The sequence below is a fragment of the Triturus cristatus genome, chromosome 11 (genome assembly GCF_964204655.1).
Source record: "Triturus cristatus chromosome 11, aTriCri1.1, whole genome shotgun sequence".
Taxonomy (NCBI): domain Eukaryota; kingdom Metazoa; phylum Chordata; class Amphibia; order Caudata; family Salamandridae; genus Triturus; species Triturus cristatus.
The window spans coordinates 213,125,884-213,149,170 of NC_140594.1; the positions used below are offsets into that span (position 1 = coordinate 213,125,884).

The 23,287-nt window shown below is 44.4% G+C and overlaps 1 protein-coding gene across 4 annotated transcripts in view; it reads left to right on the plus strand.

The window, feature by feature from the left end:
- The window catches only part of UBE3B (ubiquitin protein ligase E3B), a 389,404-nt gene that overhangs the window by 13,865 nt on the left and 352,252 nt on the right, over window positions 1–23,287 (plus strand). For all 4 annotated transcript variants that reach the window (XM_085632991.1, XM_085632989.1, XM_085632992.1 and 1 more), the window contains exon 2: window positions 5,389–5,471. The gene's annotated coding sequence lies outside the window, so the exon portion shown is untranslated. The remainder of the gene's footprint in view (window positions 1–5,388; window positions 5,472–23,287) is intronic.

The window sequence follows — 23,287 nt, forward strand, 5'->3', positions numbered from 1 at the left end:
GCCCGCTGCCAGGGTCAATGGCTGCGTGCACTGCCACGTAAATCTCCACAGAAGTGGGGCTGCCCCGCCCGCTTGTAATCCACAGCTGAAAGGACGCGAACGAGGCTCTGTGAAAAGGCCGAGCCACGAGTCTGCTGTCAGTCAGCCCAGGTCTATTTACTGTCCCAGCCTGAATCTGACCCTGCAACTTCGACGCCCTAATTGTTCGCGCCTCGGCAGGTTTGAGGCGCTATGTAAACGCACTTACAAAAGCCATGCAGCCCACCACCACCTTAGGCACGCCCCCCGCCCACACAGGAGCACCCCCACTGTATCCCTAGCGACCCCCACCAATTTACCTCACACTGAGCTGCTATTGACCGCCCACTGTCCCTGCTGGGAAGTAATCGGCGCCATCTGGATGTAAACAAAGCCCGGACCCCCCTGGAAAAGGGGCTTTGACATTCAAGAGATGCCCCATCCCGGAAGGGCATCTTCGCACATTCCAATACAACGCCCTGGTCTTGCTGAGTCCTCGCCGGGGTTATTCTGAAAACCGAGGCATGTGTTGAATGAGTCTGTGCCAGTCTACCCAAAGTACTACAGAGTGGGCACATTTTGCCAATACAACAGACATGCAAATACTAGCGCTTTATTATGAACATGGGGCGTCTTTAAAATCGGTACTTGTGTACCATGAGTCCGACCGCATGGGTAAAGTTAACAATATACCACTCTCATCACATTACACCGGAGCAGCGAGGTGCATGTATACAGCCCACGTAAATACCACAAGTGCACACTTTCAAACAAAATGACAAATAAATACTCCATATGGCATTCAAATGGAAAATTAAGATTTGCGAAAGTAACTGTTACAGTTTACAAGAAATGTTCATTATATCACAAAAACGACATTAACTAACTAACAAGTGATGCGCCGTCGACACAGTTTAAATCAATGTTTAACGAGACTGAGCACTGAGGGTGTAGTGTCCCCGTGACCATTACAGAGGGGCTTTCCCCAATGGTTACAGTTTCCATAAACTCCTCTAAGAACTGACGTGCACATTGTGCAGTTATCAGAGTAGTTTAAGTGCGGACGAGCGGCGCGTCTATGTCCAGTGTGTGTGAACCAGCAGTCAATGCCCGCTTGAGTCGGTTTCAGGCAATACCTAATTTCTGATGTTGACCATGAATTTTGAGCTGAGTTCAGGCCCCGCATGCGTTACAGACAATACTGAGAAAGCTACTAATCTCGTCGCCACAATGTCCCCCTGAGGACTGAGCTCTGTTGACACAACTGTCTATCTCCCTCCTCAAAGGGGCACGGAGTGCGCAGTTTCCTCAGTCGGACCGCGCCTTCGTGCCGGATGCGGATATCGAGGCTTGCCCCCAGACTGAGCGGGGTTCCCAGTGTTGTTATTGTAGTCAGTGTGTCATGGGTCCTAGTGCAAGGAAGGACATGCCTCCCCGGCTGCTGTTTGAAGTGTGAAATACAATAATATTCAAGGCTCAGTTTGTCCCTGGTGCCACTGCACCTGCTGCACCAATGGAAGCTTCACCCCCGGGGGGTCCTTTGCAGGGACGCCTGAGTGAAGTCTGTGAGGTTACAGTAAATGGCGGCAGATAGGCCTTGCTTGCTCGCACGGAGATCACGGCTTGGGACGGAACTCTGCCTTCTTTGGCCTGCAAGGCAGACAGCCCTGGGCAAGTTTTTGGGGCACAAGCTCTTCTTGTCAGTGGTTATTGGTCAATGCTTGTTGTGAAATACAGGACTCGATTATTTGCAGTCAGCCTCGCATAATGTACAGGGGGTAGCTTCTTCAGGAAGATTGGGGTGGGGGGGAGGGGTATATACGTCAGATTTCCCAACAATCACGCAGGTTAAAATACATTATATGCACTCTCTCTCTATCTCACTACCTCACTCTCTATCACTACATCACTATCTATTTCTATCTCACTCTCACTACCTCACTATATCACAACACACTCTCTCAAAACTTCACTACATCACTCTCTCACTACCTCGCAAATTCACTCTCTCTTTCTAACTCACTAATTCACTCTCTCTATCTCACTACCTCACTCTCTCTCAAATACACTGTCACTTACACTCACTCTTTCACTACCTCACTACATCACTCTCTGTTTCTATCTTAATACCTCACAACATCCCTCACTCTCTTTCACTACCTCAATCTTTCTCTATCTCACAACATCACTCACTGTTTCTATCTCACTACGTCAGAAAATACCTCACTCACTAACTCACTCTTTCACTACCTCACTCTCTATCTACCTCACTCTCTCTCACTACCTCACTCTCTATTTCAATACCTCACTCTCTCTCTGCTAATGCAATAGGTATCACATATGCAAAAAAAAAACTAATGCCAATAGAAATGACAATGCCATTTATTTAGGGATACAAAAATGATAAAAAAATAATGAGCAATACCAATAGCTCTACCTATAATATTGCCGAGACCATTGCATTGTAAAGGCTTGTTTCTTTTGTCGCCATAAGTGGGAAGGGTATGCCCAGACGTAGGTCCCCTGGTCACTGTGCCACTGGATTCAAGTTTGCCTTGCTGATGAGGGGGTGATACCCCGAAACTGGTCCCAAGATGCCTGTTTCCGTTCCAGGGAGGACCTGGCCTGGCAGTTCAGGCTGGACTGTTCCTATGGGGAGCACGGTCAAGACTGATTTGGATATTGCTGGGTTCAAACTGGGGTGGTGTGGTGTTAAAAAAAACTGGGGTTGAATGTTTGATTTGTTCAGCATTCCATCCAGCATTTATTTGTTATTATCTTTCTCCCTTCATCTTGTCATATTGGTCTCATCTCTCCTCTCCATCCTTTACACTTCATTCTGTTCCTAGACCTCTTGTGTTTTCTATTTTACAATGCATCCTGGTTTCCTCTCACCTGTTCTTTTAATCTTTCATATCATGCTTCTACCAGATATGATTCTATCTTTTTCTGTCTGTTGGCAGACCTGTCCTCGGCCTTTTCATATTCACTTCATTTGAACATTGTTAAGACTGAAGTTCTTTTCTTTCTTGTTACTGAACCAGTGGCTTACCTACCCTAATCTTTCTTCTTTTTCTCAACCTATCCTTGCTTTTCTCTTCCATTTTCTTCATGTAATGTAGGTATCTTATTTGAGTCCTGCTGTCTTTTTCTCTCGCTATCTCGTTTATTGCACTCATCTTCAAGTTTCAGTTATTTGGCAATTACAACTTCTATTTCTCATTTGTTTCTTATTCCAAAGTTCTTGTTCCTCTCTCTTGGATGGTCTTGCCCACTCTTTGCTCTGCCCTCTTCAAGTCTACTTTAGTTTCTGCATAAAGCTGCCCTTTAAATGCCGATCAACTGTGTATATTTCTCTTGCTCTCCTCATCCTCTGCCAGCAATTTTTCCCTTCTGATCTTAAATTTCATTAATGGGTTACTTCCTTTCTGTTATTTTACGTTATGTATGCTTGTGTGCCCTAGAGATCCTCCATACCATTATTGTGTAGCCTGACAAGGGATTATTATCTAACGAGACAACTTTTGGGGGTTATGAGAAATTAAAAGAGGTTCCTAGCCTTAGCTGCCCTTTCATCTATTCATCTGGTGTGGACTCAAGATGGTTTCCCCCATAACTTCATGGAGAAATTGTCAGGTTTAAGGTTCTGGCGGTGGAACCAGAGTTAGCTTTGGTCTTCTTTAGAAATACCTATGCAATAAAGTTCAGAAAAAAAACGTGAAGCAAATGCGACACCACAGTATCACTGATTTAAAATAGAGCACAAAAGGGACTTGCTAAAATTCTCTTAACCTTTTTACCTTAAGCAACTTTTCAACTCCAAATCTGCAGAACTGAGTTGGACACAATAATACTTTTTCAGTTGTGGCCAGTAAGTGTTGTGGGGTGTCTGATTTGTATGTGTTGGTCCCCCATCGGACTTCAGCATCTTCTGGATAACATTAACACATTTTCAATTATTAATGCATTAAAGATTAATCTAAAAAAACCTAAAGTCATGTCAGTAAATTACAACAAAACAAAGAAACACGAATGGTTTCTGGACGGACAGAGGCTAGACCGTGTAGCCACTTACAAATACCTAGGCGTACTTCTAGACAGCAGAGGTTCATTCAAAAACCAACTAGAGGCAATTCGACGGAAGGGCACAATTTTCCACCTCTCAGTGAAGCCCTTGAAGAAAGTCCTCCCTGACCGGTCATTGGATCCCCTTTTACAGGTGATTAGAGCACGTTTACAGCCTATGCTCACATACGGCAGTGAATCAATGCAAGGGAATGATGCCACGGTTCTAGACAAAACTATCAGTCAAGCATACAGGGCAATTTTCCATCTGCCCAACTACGTCTCCCCTGCCCAAATTCGACTCGAATTCGGACTCCAGAGACAAACTGTGGAGAGAAGAGGCGCCTATATAAAAATCTGGCGAAAAATCAGTGGCGCCGAGCAAGGATCCTTAAACGCCCATCTTTGGACCGAACTCTCCATCCGAGAGAACTCTCCCGCCAGGAAGTACCTAAAAGAATCCCTGGAGACCCTGGGACTAACAAACCTCTGGGAGTCCTCTACAGACATCAAAAGCTTTAAAAAAGTGGTTACAAAAGTAACCAAAATGATTTCATCCATAGATGATAAAGAAATTCTGGCCAAGAGGGCTCATGGATGGTCAGTGTTGAAAGACTACAACGCTCTGAAACCGCAGGATTATCTGATAACGGGCCTTACGCAGGCGACAAAAAACTAATTTTTAAACTTGCGTTTACGCATTCTACCAATACTACCCCACTTGCCTCCTTGGAAAAGGGGAACAGAAGACCATCTTTGCCGACTTTGTAGAGCAGGGAAAGAGGACCTTATACACATAATCTGCATCTGCCCATTCTTGATGGACATAAGGCGCTCTTTATTTCGATGCTCATGGAACCAAAAGGGCATAACAAGTTGCAGGCAGGCTGTGATGCTGTGCTTTAATCCAGTTTAAACTCAGCTAAACTGTAGACTGACAAAGTACTTCGATATAGTGGCTAGAAGACTTCTGAACAAGCAACAGCACCTTAACCCAACAAAGGTCAGTGGGTTTACTCACTTGCCAAGTTACAGCTATGCCTGGCAAACTAAGCCACCTTGATTCTACAAATTTACAAATGGACAACACCTAAAAGTAACTGAGACTTTTTAAGACATTATTGAAAACAATCCTACACTATAAATGTAAATAAGGCTTATCACGTATCCTTAAAGTTTTTTTTGTTTTTTTTTATATTGTGAATTTTTATTAATTGTACAATAAATTACTACCACTGTATGTGTTGTACATTTAAGTGAAGGTAGAAACCTTATGAAATTCAAATTGTCTGTTATATTTTACAGATGTGAGAACTCATGTAACTGTCATTTTCACGCATGGATGATGAGCAGGAACTGTGCTACAAGCTAATCTTCTTAATCTTCAGGTAAATGCATTAAATTATTTATTTTAATGTAACACGTCACTCAAAATACAACAGATATGCTGCTATCCCACCTCTGTTTTAAAACTAGTACCATTTATGACTTTCTCCCAGGCATAATGTGTTTACTTTTTTTTGGGGGGGGATACACAGTTTTGTTGATTTTATAGCCAATGAATGACCATACAACCACACAGTACAACATTATTGGGTTAACTTTTTTTATTAAATATTTTAACCGACATTGTGTAAACATAGGTAAAATAAATATAAAATTTCCAAATTACATCAACACGTAACCATTTTTTTCTTTATTTAGGTCTAAATGATTTAATTGAGAAAAAAAATTAAGTACATTCAAGCAAAATTTCACTGATTGGACTAATAATCATCACTTAGCCCAAATACATACATAAAGTATTTATGTTTTGGTGAGAGCCCTCACCCAAGATTTAAAACCTAGTAGTCTATTGAAGAAAGGGCTCAAATAGATGGAGCTTAGAGGGAAGGGAGGAAAAAGAAGAAAGAAATTCTATATGAAAAACTCTGATCAGCATCCATACCGCTGATCTCTTCAACTCCAGGAGGAAAAAAACCCAAAATGTTGAACTTCTTTAAGTCCACAAACATCAAGTCTCTTCAGAGCAATCCACAGCGCTCTCCATTGGGTAGTTCTTGTTTCTTCTCTTGTTAGAAGCCCTTACTGCCTGTCGGTCCAAAAAGACGTAGCACCTCTCTCCACACTGCACCTTCAATTTTGCAGGGAACCACAATGAGGCCCCTATGCCCAGCTGCCAGCAGCTCCTTTTTTTTTATCAATCTGTGGATCATTCCTCCTGTTTTCCATCATCTCGCCAAAATACCTTGAATCCTCAATTAAGAAGCCATGGTGATTCTGTCCACGGATTCTACCCCTTCATCTAATCGAATCAGGCTGTGATGGAGCATTCTCTGAAGTTCTCATCATGTGTCTGTGCTTCCTCCTGGTTATGTGACAGGATTGTTGCAGGGATTCTGCTTATACACAGAACTATGCGTAGAACCCCAGGACCTCAGTGAGTTGTGGTGTACCAGAAACTCACCTCAGAACCCAGAACCCAGTATCCGGCTAGCATAAGTGTCCCATTCGTTATCCGAGATTTAGCTCGGCGGTCCCAATGAAAAGACAACCCAGAACACGCGACTCAGTACATACTCAGGAATGGTGGGAATCGGAAATACCTGTTCGTATATTATTCTCACATCAGTCCACAACAAGAATCAACAGAGACACGATGAAAATAAAAAGAGTTTATTTTTATAGACCACGTGTCCTAATATGCAGTACTTTGGCTAATACAAGCAGACAAATGATTAAAATCAAAACCATCAACATAGTTACAATTCCATAGAATATAAAAGGGGTGATCATGTTATAATGACAGTGGATACTACCACTTTCCCTTTACTAAGAGGCTAATATTATTATTAGACTAACAGAAGGTCTCTTAGGCTTGAATAGGGGACCCCATACCTCAAAGATCAGCTTAGTGAAATCACATCACAGGAGCATCAGGAGTCTTCTCGCAGGAAGGCTCGTCTTCGGTCTGAATAATAAACATGATGTCCGTGATATTAAAAGCACCAACTTTCAGGTATGTGCAGCTGCTCGTGTGTTATGACTAAATAGTGGGTCGATCAACCTAGAGTGGAAAACATGCATTGTCTAACAACTCGGACTATTTGTCACATCGTGTGCAGACCAAGGTCGCTTCGCAGAGCTCGGAATGGTAACAACAGATTGCTCTTGTGTGAGGCAAAACTCGAGTCAGCAGTTCGTTTAAGCAATAACATGTGAACGCAGTGTCGTGTGCAAAAGCAGCAAGATGGCTTTCTAACTTCTGACGTGGTTATGCTAACTTAACAATGTATGTACGTATTAAGGGAGTCCTTACTACATGCCCCCTTGATCGAAGCACTACTTAGTTTGCAAGAAAAGAGAGAACGCAGAGTTCAAGCGCGACAGAGCAGAACAAGGCGTATCCAATTTAAAAAAGAACTGGTCAGATCAGGCAAAGTTCGAACAGAAAAAAACAAAAAAAAGGAGAAAAAACAAAAAACCTCAAACGTGTCGTGGGGGGTGAAAAAAGGAAAAAAACGCCTCACCGGGCGGAAGTGCAGACGTACAGGGACAGTTCAAGACACGTGAGCAAAACACAGTGGACGAAAGTTCACTCAATCCATGAAAGTATATGCAGCATACGTGGCCACAGCCTCCAGCAGAAAATCATTGGCAGGGCCACTGAAGGTTTCAGCCATCCAGTTAAGTAAAGAAAAGGAACATACGTGTTCTTCTATCAGCGGAGCCTCTAGCACCATCAGAGGGCAACCAGCGTGTACTTCCAAGTAACTCATATTCAAGAAGTCATGATGTCCCAATTACCCAGGATACCATGTGCCGCACCGCAGGCCATAATCCGAACACCAGAACAGGCAGACTCGTGAGACACTCGGGGCCTCATCAGTCGATCATAATCCGGGTCCGGAGACACCATGTTGGTTAAACACAAATCCATAGGCCATTCAAAGGGACAATCAAGGCAGTGGAAGACAGGTTGCACGCAGGTGAAGTAGGAAAACCGGAAGGATAATCCATATGCCAGGCTCAAAGTCGCCAACAGCAGGACACCATAGTAATCAAGCATCCTGTCACGAAGAAGCTGCAGACGGGACAGGCTGTCGTGTGGCACAGAAAGAGCAGCCATTCCGCAAGATGAAAAGTAAAAGTAGCACACCTGCCACTAGAGCCAGAATTAACGGGACACCTCCAAAGACGCTGGAGAAAATAGAATGAAAAAATGCCGGAATCACACCAAAAATAGTTTGGAAAGAGGTCACGAGGCCCGAGCCCACAAGTTTAAAAAAATGAGCCAGGCCAGTCGTGGACGAGGCATTGAAAATTGTTTGGATCAAAGCACCAAAATGCAGGGGGAGGTCAGTATTCAAAAGCGCCTGTACCTCGGTGCGCGTATTTGCTACGTGAAGGACAAATGTTTCCCGGGAGGAAGTCAATGGCACCTCCTTTTGGGACAATAGCGCTCTTATTCTGCTCATTTTGTCGAACTCTGCTTTCAAGGTTGGAATTGAAGGCCAGATAGAAGCATCCAGCCTCCCATGCGGGGGTGGAAACAGGACGTTATTGCAGCAGACAACCCTCTGTGTTACAGTTACTATATACGGGATCCCTACTAACATCCCACAGCAAGCTTCATTGTTCAAAATTAAATAACTACCGTTTGCAAGCAGCGTGAAAGATGGCGTAATCACTGGTACCGGGATACCTTTGAGGACGCAGGCCAAGTTCGGAGCGTGTACATTACAAGCACCGTGCAATTGAATGTGCCTACACACAACAGAATGATCAGGTGACGTTGTACATTCTTCACCCTTCAGATAAACCTCAGTACCGTCCCTTGTACATCTATACGTAAAGGGGAGGGACCAGACTTCATGTATGAAAGCGGTACCCAGCTGTTCATATCTACCCAAAGCATAGTGTTTCATACAAGAGGTAAACTTAAAAAGCGCAAACGGTAGACTTATCAATCCGTGTAAGAGCCACACAGCGGAATCGACTTCCGCAACAGAAAAAGGTAACGGCTCCAATTTCTCAATATGGAGCAAGGAATATGTAGCATCCTTCATGGACATGAACTGCTGTTTGTCAGTAAGGTTAAAGGGAAGAAATAACGATGTTGTATTCAGATAGTCCCAAGGGACCTTCCCTGCCTTCAATGTTTGTAATGTCCATGCAAACTGCATAACAGAACGCAACTGGTTTTGACCATGATACAACACAGACATATCATCCTGCACAATATCAACAATTGAAGATACAATATTATCTAATGTATAAATGCGAGAAGAAAGAGTGTTAATGCTGTTATCAATAACTGCTAATACTTTTTCCATATTAGCCTGATCAATAGCTCTCAATCTTGAAGCTGCCTCAATTTGCGACAGTTTCCATACTTCGTTGTAAATAGCATACGCCCATCTCTTGGATCTGCCACCCACAGGACCTTTAACAAAATCATTCAAATCTATTTTGTCATGTAACTTTGATAAATGAACTTTGACAGATGCCAAGGTGGAATGTCGCAGCCAGGACTGACATAATTTCCCCACAGAGTATGTAGTTACAGTATGTGACGACTCAAACCGGGGGTCCACGCGATCTTGAGTATACCCCGGTTTCAGTCCTAGAAAACGACGTTGACAGGTATCAGAACTGCTTTGCCAAATTAACCATCCCTCACTATTAAATTTCGAAATATTGAAAGACGAATTGGAAACCAATAACTGCAAAGCAGGAAGGGACAGATCTGTGTGATTATTCCAATTTGGGTAAGCACCCAGATCCGGCACAGAAGGCGAATTTAGTTTTTTTAGAAGTGGCCAATCCGAAACAGGTGGTTTGGAAGATGGTTGCATTTAAAAACAACATATGATTTGGTACTAGACAGGCACGGTGTAAAGCTTCAGTTCCCTGAACCTGCCACGGTTTGGAACCCCAAACCGACTTAAGATCAATAGTAGCCTTCCATAGATCATAACCTTTGATTGACAACTCATCCATAAAGGACTTAGAATATAGCAATTTGGTGTGTGTCAGTCTAACCTTGGAGGCAGACTCAGGCTTAACTTTAAAATAAAAGGATGCCGGGGCTGAAACACTGAAATCAGTAAAATAAGTAAACTTATCAACCAATGTGTGTGAACTGCCAAACGAGGGGGTGGGACAATGTTCCCACTGGGTAAAATTTACAAAATTTCTAAACGAATTCGATTTATGCAGGAAGTGATTGCCATAATGTTGAAAACAATACTGTTCCGCATAGTTAGCCGCATTGTCATACAAATCCTCAGCATCAAAGGCGGCATAATATTTCAAATCTGAAAACAGTGCTTCAATGGCGTGTACATCCCAATCATCAGAACGTATGTTCTGTTTAACTACATCACCCATAGAAACACGAAATACATTAGGCACATTAATGACCTCAGTAGGCCCATGAATTTGAAATTTAACTGCATCCCAAGCGATTCCATCCATGACGGGCCAGGCAGTAATATTCACAAAAGTCTGGTCCCTTTTCATGATGTGGGATGAGGAGTGGGGGGCCAAAGTTCCATTGATAAGTCTAATTGTTGATCTCTCATTGAGATAATGGCCATCCACCAAACGGAAGAAAACTACAACAAATCCAATGGACATAAACAAAAAAATACCAAAAAGCATCAACCAGATGTATGTCCAAGGAGCTATCAAAAAATGTTTCTTAAACCAGCTCACAAAAACAGCAATGTTTGATGGGGGAGTTGAGGGCAAAGAGTTAGTGTCAAAGGAAAAACGGGACTGGCCAAGTGCTGTAGATTGTAAAACAGGCGAAGGTCCACGTGTAGGATAAGCATACTCAGTCTCATCGGACAAACCACCAGCCGGTGGTATCAGCAAGGGATCAGTAACTGAATGCATCTCGATTGCAACATCAGACAAGGTGGTAGAAGCAGGAACCATCATTGAATTTCTTTGCATTGTCTGGCATGAAACTGCCGGAGTCATACTAAGAAGTATCGGCCACTCGCTGAAGTTTGACATTGTCAATAGAGATGTACCTGTTTTCTTTGCGACCAGGAAGTGGAGGTAAAATGACTGTTCTTGTACCCTGCACTCCAAGCACTGGAACTGGTGCACGATAAGAGGGGCCGAACTCCTTCTTGTTCTCCACCTTCTCACGGACCAGATCACCAACTCGGGGTAGCCAGCCGACTACTGGAATCTGAACCTCAGCTTCAGACGTGGAGGGCAAATGTTCTTTCGAAAGAGAGTCTCTGGCTTCTTGTAGAGTCTGCAAAACAGCACAGTGATCATCTACGTCAAAGGGTGCGGTCGACGCCGCAATGTCTAGACCATCAAGGTCTGGAACAAACATTCTGATTCCGAAGAGCATCATGTACGGGGTCCGCCCACCCAGAGACCTTCTAGGGAGATTATTTAGTGCACGTTGGACGTTATAAAATGGGCTAGCCAGTTCCGGCCTGTGCCTAAAACACGTGCTGTCAATGATTGCTTTAAGTCACGGTTCATTCGCTCCACCACACTATTACCCTCAGGTCGGTAGGGAGACGAAAATTTGACAAGGACCCCCAAATTTTTCATAGCCTCCTTGTAAGCCTTAGAGGCGAACGCAGGGCCCTGATCAGAATGGAAGGTACCACACGCAAAAGTTCCCACAAAGACACGCAAATCCCTGATGACAGTCCGCGAGTCAGCACTCCTTTGTGGCCATACCCATAGAAAACGTGTGCACGAATCCACTGCAACCAAGATGTACTTGTACGCAGTATCAGAAGAAAAAGGACCGCAGTGATCTAAATAAACACAACCGAATGGCTTATTAGAGATGTACAGCTGTGTCTGTGGTGGGCGCGCAACAGTAGAAGGTTTAATCTGTTGGCAAATGTCACAATCAAGAACATAAGCGCGCGCTTGTTTATATAAACCAAACCACCAGTAACGTTGTTGTAGCAGAGATATTGTAGCTGACACACCGGCGTGGGCTGACGCCAACCCCTCGTGCGCAGCCAAGATCAGTGCTGGTCTGCAGTCCGCGTTGGGAATTATTCTATCACCAACGTCGTTAATCCTCACTAATGGGACGTTATCAGGACTTAAATGATAAATATACCGAGAGGGAAAACCCTTCGGGTAATCTCCTCCCTTCTCTGTAGCAGCAATAGCTGCCAAGATGTCATCATCAATCTTACTTTTGGATCTTGTAACTGCTGCCACTAAGTATGTAGCCACTGCTGTTTTTGCTGCCTCGTCAGCTAAGCTGTTGCCGACAGCATGGACACCAAGCCGCTGGTGACCAAGAGTGTGTATAACACTAACGAGAGGGAGACGTTCTTTAAAGTCCGCCACTCGAACCCAAAGCGTTTTATGCTTAATTGTGCTACCTTTAGTGTCGCGGTAATCATTCTGAGACCAGAAGTGTAAATTGTCATTGTAGGACTGGACACAGTAGAAGGAGTCACTCACTATAAGAGTAGTGACTCGGGGATCAGCAAACTCCAGTGCAAGCACCAGAGCCCGGAGCTCCGCCAATTGCGCGGTACAATCACCCAATGACTGCGTATGCACTGCATCAGATTGGAATTCACCATTTACGAATGTACCTACGACAATTGCGCAAGCCGCAGAATAAGCGTGCTTCGATCCAATTGCGGGTTGCGCAGACCCGTCAGTGTATATGACACAATGGTATTCTTCGAGCGGGCGCAAAGACAGAGGTGCCGGATGAACGAATTCATACTGCAAGTACTCTTGAGTCTGTAATGAGGCATCAAAGATGTAAGTGACGTCTGGCGACGTCAGTGTTGTAGCCCATTGTATCCACCGTGGATGCAAAGCTTTAGAATTGGGTACACTTGCTTTAGTCACTGCCTCTAAAGCAGGATATGGAGTTACAACCAGAATCTGTTTCCCATGCGACAGTGCGCGTTCCTTGAGGATCGCCATCTGCACAGCAGTCAGAACTTTTTCGACCGTGGAAAAACGTAATTCAGCAGAGGTGTACAAGTGGGATTTGTACGCAATGGGGACTGTGTTGCCCTCATTAAACGTCAAATACGTGAACCCCACGGCGCCTGGTACTATTCTTATTACCAGGTTAGTGCGGTTATCACGTGTCAGCAAGTATTGTGAAGCAAGAAGGTCAGCCTGTAAAGACTGTAAAATAGCAGAGTGTTCAAGCTGCTAGCTAGATTTCGAAAACGAAGGCTGTACCAAGGCGTAAAGCGGCTTGATACGCTGGGCATATTCAGGAATGTACGTACGGCCGAAATTCAGAAAACCCAGCAGAGATTGTAATTTCTTCAGTGTCGTAGGAGCACTTAAGCGTGCACACTTTTCCAGAAAGTGGGGGGCTAACCCCTTACCTTCATTGTTGAGCTCGTAGCCCAAAAACAACACCGTATATTCTGCGATGTGTGACTTCGCAAAATTGAATTTGTAGCCATAGTCTGCAAAACTCACGATAATATTGTCAACCCGAGACAGATGTGGCATCAGCTCATCATCCGTAAGATAGATATCGTCAACATATGAGTATGCTTCGGGGTCTATTCTTTCTAAAAGAGAAACCACGCGAGCAGAAAAGACGCCAGGGCTATTTTTGTAACCCATGGCTAATCTTGTAAACTGTTTTTGTTTTCCGCCCGAAGTAAACGCTGTCCACTGGCTACTCAGTGTGGACAGGTTGTGGCTAAGAAAGCCATTGGAAATGTCAAGTGTCGTTTTAAATCTTTTACGCACGAGACTGTCGACCAAAGCCGAGCTATGTGTATTTTGTACCGCGCAGGTCCGGCAGTGGGAGTTTAGGTGCCGGTAATCCAAAACTAAACGGTACGAGCCGTCAGGCTTCGTTACGGTGAATAAAGGGTTATTCATAGGGGACACACATGTTTCAATAACACCCTGATATTCCAATTGTTCAAGGATTGCCGCGACGTGGGGTCTTGCTTCACGACGCATGGGATATTGAGGTTGAGGCTGGGGCATTGACCGCAATGGAATCTCATGGCAGGGGGACAATCTGTCCCATCCCACCTGAGTACGATACACCGCCGGCGCAAGCGCCCACTCCTCAGCATACACTTCAGCTTGGTCCTTAGGCACTGTGTGCGCAAAGGACGGGAGGATTACTTCCTCCCCTCTAGGAGCCTCTAAAATGAAAGCTGGGGGCCAATCTGCCTCCGCTAGGAGGATATCATAGGTGGTGGTCAGATTATCCCAAAAAATCCCTTTTATTGTACGTTGTATGTCACCCTCTATTAATAAGACTATCTCATAAAGTCTGTCAGGGGGAGCCACTCTGGTGTCAGCTGTTTCAACAGTAACCGATATATCAGTTGCTGTCACCGCCAGAAATGGACGCAGAGCTTGACGGACTATGGTAATTTCCGCTGCGCTGTCCAGGAGCGTCAGCGCCCATGTCCGGTTCCGAAGCTGTGTCCGCACTATCTGAGGCATACCTTGCCGTCAGAGCCGCCACTTTCTTCTTCTGAAACGGGGGTCTTTGTCGTGCAAATTCGTCCTGCTTGCCTTTACCCTCAGTCTGTCGGGGCTGGTCACGCTGTTGTGGAGCACCCCGACCTTTGCCACCGCCTCCGCCACCGGACTGTGTAGCCGATGTTTCCTGTGAAGAACGAGGAGAGCGCTGTTCAGAAACCTGAAATCTATCAGGAGACTTTATAGCAGCACGATCGCGCAGATCATAAGTGCGTTCGCTACTTGACTGTACGGGAGAGGCAGGCCGAGAGCCCTGTTTCTGTTGCTGCTGCTTTCCCTGTTGTTTAACCTGCCATTTTTGTTTAGGAAAAAAGGGCCGGTCGTCCTTACCAGACGTTTCTGCCTTACCCTGCTGTTTTAGATCGGATTCTTTATTACAGGCTTAACCCCTAAAGAGCTACGACCCAAATCCCGATATGCCTCTGCGATTATTTTCGCAAATTCCTGCGGTTTGTCCTCCTCAGGAACTCGTTTCAGTTCATTACGAACCTGGAAATGCAAAGCATCACCCTTCAGGTTACCAATTATCATGGTAGCCACCAGGTCAAATTGCCCGAGGAGCCGCATCCCTAACTCTATCGCAGACTCCGCACCATGGTTCTCTTGAACTCTTTTGATTACGGAGGGCAGCTGCAACATAGACGGAGTGCCATAGCACTGCGCGTACGTCGCTGCAAAGACCTTGCCCCAATTTGCACAATCATCAATGTGGGGAACCAAGTCCTTAGGCAAACTAATGGTGAGGATCCTGTGTTTCTCCACAGGAGTAGTATTCGGATAAACCGCTTCTATTTGGTCAAATTTTTCAGCAAGCCAAAAGGGGAAATCATCCCTAGTTTGGGGGCGCTTGCCCATAACAGAATTGACCATAACAGAACTAATGACCACCGCGTGATGATCAGTAGGCTGTCCCGCAACAGCAGGTGCCCCCGCCTGCATATTGCGCGACACATACTGCACTAACGCCCTATATACCGTAATGAGGGCAGTGTGTAGTACACGCAGCTCAGCCACCGTCACCGTGAGGTAACGGGGATGAGGCGTAAATCCGGCTAGTACCGGCCAAGTGGCCCCTGCAATTGATAAAGGGCCCATTCTCGGCGGTATAACCACATGGGGAAGGGCGCCATTAAACCAAATATGGTGCTGCCAAGCAGATATTGGTATTTCCTGTGTCCTATACGGCGTATAGTTCGCCGGCACTGCAGCGGCAGTGTAAGAATGAAAGGTGTCATCATCCCCCACCGCTGGAATCGTCACCCAAGAGTAGAACAACTCATAGGGATGAGCCGCATCGGCTCCCACTACAAAGATGACGTTCATACCAGTGTCCGGTACCCCATACTGCGTCAAATGACGTTTCAGAGCTGCACGGCTATGCGCCGCAATATCCACCGACATTAGGACAACACACACTTGAAACTATCAGTAGCACAAGGGTTCACTAACCTTTTTAATTATCAAGCTTGAAAGAACCTATATCAATAGACCTAGGTAGGTTTAAATCCGTCAGACTTGTTATCCGGAAACAAGAATGAGGGTGTTGTGGACAAACGCGAGCACTACTAAGGCGTTTCAACTCATAGACCAAACGTTAGGTGCGCCATGTTGCAGGGATTCTGCTTATACACAGAACTATGCGTAGAACCCCAGGACCTCAGTGAGTTGTGGTGTACCAGAAACTCACCTCAGAACCCAGAACCCAGTATCCGGCTAGCATAAGTGTCCCATTCGTTATCCGAGATTTAGCTCGGCGGTCCCAATGAAAAGACAACCCAGAACACGCGACTCAGTACATACTCAGGAATGGTGGGAATCGGAAATACCTGTTCGTATATTATTCTCACATCAGTCCACAACAAGAATCAACAGAGACACGGTGAAAATAAAAAGAGTTTATTTTTATAGACCACGTGTCCTAATATGCAGTACTTTGGCTAATACAAGCAGACAAATGATTAAAATCAAAACCATCAACATAGTTACAATTCCATAGAATATAAAAGGGGTGATCATGTTATAATGACAGTGGATACTACCACTTTCCCTTTACTAAGAGGCTAATATTATTATTAGACTAACAGAAGGTCTCTTAGGCTTGAATAGGGGACCCCATACCTCAAAGATCAGCTTAGTGAAATCACATCACAGGAGCATCAGGAGTCTTCTCGCAGGAAGGCTCGTCTTCGGTCTGAATAATAAACATGATGTCCGTGATATTAAAAGCACCAACTTTCAGGTATGTGCAGCTGCTCGTGTGTTATGACTAAATAGTGGGTCGATCAACCTAGAGTGGAAAACATGCATTGTCTAACAACTCAGACTATTTGTCACATCGTGTGCAGACCAAGGTCGCTTCACAGAGCTCGGGATGGTAACAACAGATTGCTCTCGTGTGAGGCAAAACTCGAGTCAGCAGTTCGTTTAAGCAATAACATGTGAACGCAGTGTCGTGTGCAAAAGCAGCAAGATGGCTTTCTAACTTCTGACGTGGTTATGCTAACTTAACAATGTATGTACGTATTAAGGGAGTCCTTACTACAGGATCTCACTCTTCAACATGAACTGGTCAAAGCCTCTAACTTAAGGCTCATTTCGGCCCATTTAAATTTTAAAGTCTACCAGATGATGTTCATTAGTGGATACTTTCTTTTCCATGCTTCTCATTCTCTCTCTCATGTGGTCGCCACATGGTTTTGCAATGTCCGTAGTGTTTCTTGCTGCGTTTTGGCTAGTTGTTGTAGGGTGGCGCAGTGAATGTTGCACCTTCTCGAGCGTCCCTCTTGATCATCTGTACGCTCCTTCGTGGTCGCCACATGGTTTTGCAATGTCCGTAGTGTTTCTTGCTGCGTTTTGGCTAGTTGTTATAGGGTGGCGCAGTGGGCTAAGATCTGTGGCTAGGATGCCGAATCACTCCTCCATCGTGACTCTGGAATGTTCAGTGGCCGCCAGCACCTTATCTAACTTATCAGACATAGTTAGTACAGAGGGTGGTTCCATGTCTTCCAGGTGCGATTTGGTAGTTTGAGCGTTACCTTATGCTGTGGCAGGGGGCCAGCGTGGGAACTGAGCTTCCCCATATTTGTATTTGATGAGTGCAGATTCCTATGCATGGTTCTAGCTTGTTCGTGATAGTTGTACTTGTTACTGGGTTCAGGCTTTATTCTGCCACAGATGGCGCATTTGAACTCCTGATGGTCTCCCTAACTCCTGTGCCCTAGCCGGGGCCCAGCCGTGGTAGAAAAGACGAGGCACTGATCACACCATGGGCTGCACTTGCGTTTCTGTGGGGAACTGCACCTCGATTTATGATGTCGAGTGGCTCGAAATTGATGTGGGATTGCATGTGCCCTCGCCCTCCTGATGTGCCAGGTTTCGCCTCAATCCCATTCGCGACCTGGAGGCTCCAGCAGGGGCCAGGTAGAAAGGGCCGCGGGTCTGCTTGCTAACCCATCATCACCTTGGGTCACATCCCTTAGAATTCTGGGGATGTCAGTCCCGCTTATGGTCAGTAAGACACCCTGCCGTCCAGGCTTACTGCTCTCAATGCCAAGGGCCCCACGTCCGATTCCCCAGGTGGCCCCCAGGGCATCACTTAGATGCTGGTGTCACAGGATTGGCACTTGTTTCTTTGTACAGGGACACTGTGTGGCCTACTACAGGGGTGGGCCCCCTGTTCGCTTGGGTGCCCGAGTCCTCTATGTCTGTGGGGGAAGCTTGCATACAAAGTCTTTGGCTCCCTCTAACTCTGTGGGCTGCTTTTATGAATCGGCTTTTCCCTCATCTGTGTTCACTTGGCGCAGGAGAGAGTGCCTGGATCCAGTTTCTCGCTGCTCCTTGGATTTCGGCCCCCATTGGGGCCCATGTTGTCACTCTGCGGCGTTCGCCACTGCGGGCTTAATGCTGCTGTGTCAGCCGGCCTACACGGCAGATAGACCACAGCCACTCCCGCCTCACCAGTCCCCTCCCTCTTGGACACCCTCCTCTCTGGTCGCTGTGGTCCGGCTTCTTTCACTAGTGTCCGTGCCCCCGCTGCCCACCACAGGACGCCCTAGCAGGTGCGTTGCAATGGGGCTGCCAGAACTGACACACTGTTAGCGGGCTTATCTATACTTCGCGGGTGCTGCCATGTTGGGTCTGCACCGCTCACGACACGGATTGTGAATCACACGTCTCTGGGGCTGGATATTCAGGAGGTTGTCGCGGCATCGTCAGCTCGGTTATGCGGGAGCCTGTGATATCATTTGGCGGCCCCCTCTACACCGATTCTGGACAAGGCGCCAGTCGACTCGTGGAGCCTTACTCGGGCACGTCCACCATCTTGGCTGGCTTGGCCACACCTCCCATTAGAAGCATTTCCATTATTAGACTAATAGAAAACTCAGTCCTGCCTGCCAAAACTAAAAAGTTGATTTGTTTGTGTTAAAAGTCACAATAAAGATTTTGTAAAATAGGCTGAAGAAACAAAATTATTTCTTTTAAGCATTTATACTTGATTGAATGCAGTTTCAGCTGTGAATTAACAAAATCTATGTTGTCTTCTTGTATCCTACAAAAATTCTGCAGAACTAAAACATGTTTATGTTGGGAATATAACGTTGTTGTCATTTTCGATATTAGAATCAACAAATCTGATTCCCAATGAGTGGAGAAGAATGTGTTGTGTAAGCTGGTTTATATGTTTTCAAATGTGTTGCAGAATTATCATTCTTTACATCCTCCTAATCTCCTCTGAGGTGGGGAGTCCAGTGTAGATTTGAGGTAGGATGGAGGTGGTAGGTTCGGTGGCCTTGAGGCATGTGGCGACACCTGGGCTGCCTAGTTAAGACGGCGACGGTGTGGCTTGTTCGCAGCAGTCCTAGCTACAGAAGTAGTTTATGGTAGTTTTAAGAACTGAGCTGTTTGCAGTGATTTGAGATCTTGGAGCTGTGAGCTCTGTTGTAGAGAATTAAAACGCTAATGCACAATTAATTGGAGAACAGTTATAAGCTTACTTCTCCCTGGTACCTTTCACTAGCTGTTGATATCTGCTTCTCAACCATGATTAAAGACTTCTTTTATTGCCTTTCCCTTTGGAGGACCAATTTGTTTAAGTTAATTACTTCACTTTGTGACATTTATTTTATGGGCCAAGGTGCATGACCATATGTGATGGAAAACATTACTACTGGTACCTGTCTATTATAAATATATCTTAATACACTGAAACTATGAAGACCACAGTGAAGTTAAAGGTAAAAGCCATGGACCAGTGCCAGCTAGTCACTCAATGGAAAGTTCTTTTAGCCGGCTTAACTATGTAAGAAATACGCAAGCCTAGTACTCTGTGAGTGATGGCATGTTTTGCCCACTACAGACAGAGGATCACTATCGCCTACTAATTGTGGATGTGCAATTACTCAGAAGGTGGATAAGGTCAAGGTAGAGGCCGGAGAAGAAAGGGATTAAAGTGGCTCAATGCATAGGCAGGCAGAGTCACGAAGTGTTTAGTTAGGTGACAGAACTTACTTTTTTATGTTTTGACTTGCAATTCCTGAATTGTAAAGGTGTTGGTCTGTTATAAACAGAAAGGAAATAATGAAATTAAATAAGGAATAACCCTTCACAGTAGATTACTTCATTATCGTACAATTATGTATCAAACCTTCCCGATTGATGCAACACAAGTACCTAGTCAAACATTTTCAGATGACCTCTACACCCAAACATCTTACCATTACGAATAATTTATCTTCCCTTGAAGAACAAATTCTTAAAGAAAAGAAAATTCTTACATCGCTTCCTCACCTAGATGGGGAAATTGATACAATTCTTGATTTTAAATTATTATCACTGGAAAGACCATTTTTGGAGGGTTGGAAGGGCAGATGGGCAATCCTATAACATCCTATAACATCAAAAGTAAAGTAATAACAGGGGCCATGTCTCATTTTAATGATTCTGATGTTTTTAAAGATTCTCTATCTCTGATGGTAAATCAAGAGCTGTCTAAGGTATTTCAGGAACATTTGCTTACATCAGATTAATTACTAATGAAATATGCATCCGTATTGGAACGCAGAACGTCAACTCCCAACGAGGTGATAATGTCCCTCAACCGCAGATTATTGGTCTATCTATACCTAGTATGATGTAATCGATTCATTTAGTGATGTCTTCCTTATTGAAATTGACTAACAAGCAGCTAATGGTGCAAGAGCAATTTTGGTCTACTCTTTCATTAAATTTGAATGGATTAAGAAACCAGTCACGAGCACAGCACATATCAACAGAGGTCCCTACAAGGTTATCAATGGAAATGGCTCATTATTAGGCAAGTCACTGAGAATACCTGCCCAGGAATATTATAATGGTAAATGTGATCTCCGATAATATGAGACTAAACATCAAAGATTCTCTGAGACCCCCATAACAAGATCAAAAGTTAACCAGCATTGGCATAGCCAATAGGTCATGCCTTTGGCACCTTAAAAGTGTTTAGCCAGAGCTATTGGCTTTGCCTGCGCTACAAGTCTCTGATGTCAGTCTTTTCAAAAGTGGCACAGGTGTTCCCATTTGTCTCTGGTGGTGGGTGCACTACCTTTGATGGAGGTTAACCCTGCTGTTGTCACAGTGTTTGGTGAAAGGGCTTGGGTGAGAGAGGGGGAAATTCATATCATGCACCTTGGCGGATGAGTTCAGAGCTAAGTGTGGTAGAAATAATGCCAGACATAAGTAAAAAATGTAAAATGTCTTAAAAGGAGTATCTTTCAATAGTAACACAAAAACAGCGACATACAACTTTAAAGGCTTCCACATCCCACGCTACCGTCGCTGCTTCGTACAAACCACCTCGATACTTGTGAGAGAAGTTTAAATAGACAGTTTAATATTTTTATATTAAGAAAAATGGATTACTTCCAGTGAAACGTACAAAATGCTGCCTGTGCCCTTCGATCGCTTGTCACTTCCGGTCTTTCAAAAAGATTGACATTTGAGTTCCTTGCCATGGGTACAGTGCAATTATCAACCACTATTTAAGCATACCACTATTTAAGCATTACGTTTGTACCTGCAATGAAACTTTCTATTTTAGAAGTTATCTAACTGTAGCTGCTGTGTAATTGTGAGGGAAAAGAGAAATTTGAAACCCTTTTGAGACAGTCGGGGAAAAGCAGTGTTTTAAGGGCTCGGCTTGTGCACGGACTCGAAGATCTAAGCCAGACCATTGGATCGGCTATCCCTGTAAATGTGTTGGCTCTCCCATCTCTAGTTGTTACTCGGAAACACGAATGTGAAAAGGTTGGCCTTGCCTGACAGTGTTATATTGCTAGAAGCTGACAGAGGATTGCATACAGGCAGATGATTTTTTGTAAAGGATCCTTTTTACTCATCCCTCCTCCTTTTTATGACGACCACTCTCATGTCTTATTCACAATTGTTTTATTCCTGTAACTTCTTGTGATATTTTTAAAACTCAGATGTGATTTTCTCCTGAAGCAAGACTCATAAGAGGTGTGGAAAGAAGGTTTGTGCATCAACCCCAAAGTGACCAGTTTCTCTGAAGTGTTGAAATCACTGAAACTTTAAAAACACACCTTTTTACTTCAATGAGTTTTGCACAAAACTCATAATTACCTGGCTGGACTTACACCCAAAATGCAGGTTATTGCACATCAACATCCTCTTCTGTTATTAAATTACATGGAATGGTGCCAAAGTCTCAGTAGATTCGGGAATCTAGATTAGAAGAGACAATTCTATTCTGAAAAATTCCTATGCTGCCACAGACATGAATGGATGCACAGCGGAAGAAGCATAGGCTCTGACCAGCCACGGGTTCATGGTCCCGTTCACAACACACAGAATATTCACCAATGAGACCGAACAAGGACAGGGTAGGGGTAAAGGAGAAACAGTGAGTGGGAGGGAAAACCAGTAACAGAGGCAAAACAAGTCAATTAAAGTAACGTGCTGATCAAACAAAAGCCGCATGTTTGATATTTCGTGGGTAAGCTTACGTTTATAAGCTTCTGACCTACATGGAATGTTGCCAAAGTGCCTTTAGGTTCAGATTTGGGTGGCGTCTGCTACTGCCCATGTGCCCCAGCCGCGGCCATGACAGGCTGTCATTCTAGAAGCTAGATTCTCTCAAAGGGGTAATCCTTAGCAACGACGAACAGTGGGTTAACCGGCGGGAGTGCTTTCCTTCTAGGAAGAGGCATAAATGTTTTGCTGATGCCTCTAGAACCTTGATATTATGTGTGAAATAAAGAGATACACAATTTATTAACTCTCTCTTCATGACAAATGGTTTCTTAATTGGATATTCTTTATGTAAGGTGTATTTCTCTCCCTCTTGTAGCTTTGAGGCATTTTTATTGGAACTCCAGGATTTTATAATAAGGTTGGAGGGTGTATTTTCTAAGGCAGTCTCAATGATAGAAGGTGATTTTTAATATGATAATCCCCATTCCTACTTATAAAAAAAGCATTTGCAATGCAACAGGTCTCGCATTTACGTGAGTTTTAGCTAATGGCATTGTAAATGAAATGCGTTTTATTTATGTTTTTTTTTTTAAACATAAATAAAACGCATTGTCATTTACAATGCCAACAGCTTAAACTCTGGTAAATGCGAGACCTATTGCATTGCAAATGCTTGTTTTTTGTAGGTCTTGCCTACTCACAGCTTTAGCTGTCTGCCGACAAGAAACCTATTGTA